Here is a 1975-nt window from a genome sequence, read left to right as displayed (position 1 = left end):
ATACAAAATACAACAAATTTTGTTTTTATATAAGTAAAAATATTGAATATCACGGCGTGTAAAAAATAATAGAACAAATATTGCAATCTTCCTACATTTTTCTTAACATCAAGTCTAATTAAACTAGGGTATTAAAATATATAACTTATCACCAGTTTCAAATTTATTATTATTATTACTATTACTGTAAATAATTTTTAAAACAAATTACTCTCCAATTAAATAATATTAATTTTATATAATACTTATCTTATGTTATATTTTGTATTCAAAGATTTTCATTTATTGATATACAGTATATTTTTGGGGAAAATTGTTCAAAACTTTTTAAAAATAATTATAATCTAATAATTTACTTCAGTTTATCAAATAATCAGTCACTTTGAAATTTCCGGTAATAACTTTTCAGTTTGTTTAACAGATTTCCTTTGTTTTTTTTTCATAAAATATATTTATAATACTTTTATATACTTTTGTATAAAGAAAAATGTCATACCACGAAGGAAAAATGAAGTAAGAATATTTGCGCTTTTCAGTTATTATCCATATCAACTCAAATAACAAATTATTATATATTATTCCGCAACCGGTGTGCCGTCACAAGGTGAAAGGTGTGACGTGAACTTTTACATATTTTATTAATTTTCAAGTTTTGTTTATATATTTTTATTACATTTGCTGTGTTTTTTATGCTTGTATTTCATTCTCTGCGGCAGCACTGACAAAATAAGATGACGTTTGTTTATTCTTTATTACAAACCACACATTTTTATGTATTTTAAGTAATTAAATGTAAAATAAATTTGCTCACAGGTATTGATTCTGTTTAATAATAATAATAATAATAAATTAGTGGCATTACGTAATTCTGTTAGTAGTATCATATCATACGTTTTTGAGGGTAATAACATTTTGGTGTGCCGTGTTGAGTAAAGGAGTTAAGTAGAAAAAGGTTACTGAACACTGATGTATAAGATATTATATATTATCAGAAGATTCAATTATAGATTTTATTTATGCTACATTCTTTTCTCATAAGACATGTCAACTTTTAACGATCTTATAAAATACTAACAAATAAGCCTGGCGTTGCACGGGAAAACGATTTGGATGATTTGGTACGTTTGAAAATTAAGTTATTACTATCAAGAACAGAAAATCGCATTTAAAATAGTACATAGAAGTCATTTTTTCGGTTAAGCCTTAATGCTCTCCTTCTCCCCCCCGCGGGGAAATTTCGTAAAATCATTTTTTAGTGTGCATTTTCATGACGTACTCTAACTGTGTACCAAATTTCACCTATTTAGATTCAGCGGTTTGCTCTGGGCGATAATCAGTCAGTCAGACTGGACATGTAATTTTATATATATAGATAAACGGTTCTAATAGCTATATTTATATGATAAGTAATTCTAATCCAAAAATGGTTCCTATAGAGAACACGGAAGGTATAAATCATATCTATAATTCGCATCGTGCTTCGTTATATTTATTGTTTCATACGACGCAAATCCATAATGATTTCATCTAATTATGTCTATATTATTAGAAATATTTTGAAAATATATTTTTAATTATATTTAAAAATTTCACATTTGCATCCACAACATTTGATACTGTTTGGTTCTATCTGCTTCCGTTTCCGATAATTTTTTAAAAAAGATTTTCTTATAGAAAAAACATTACATTTTTCACACTATACGCTGGAGATTGAGTGCATAACCGAATTGAATACAATCAGCTTTTAAAAAGTCGATTGTTTTAAGTACAGGTATTTACAATAATTAGAATTTGATATTTGAAGCCTATTCCAGAAAACCTCACTTCATCCAATGCTTTTTAAATAATTGAACGATTCTGTAAATGAATATAATTTTTTTCAATAAAAACTATATTTGTTAAGTTATAAATATCTATGCATATAAAAATATAAATGATAAAAATTAAGAGGATAATTCGCTAACAAAGGCAAATA

The sequence above is a fragment of the Centruroides sculpturatus genome, unplaced genomic scaffold, assembly GCF_000671375.1.
Source record: "Centruroides sculpturatus isolate CEXI.00-Female unplaced genomic scaffold, Cexi_2.0 scaffold31, whole genome shotgun sequence".
NCBI lineage: Eukaryota > Metazoa > Arthropoda > Arachnida > Scorpiones > Buthidae > Centruroides > Centruroides sculpturatus.
Note: the sequence above shows the minus strand (reverse complement) of the source record.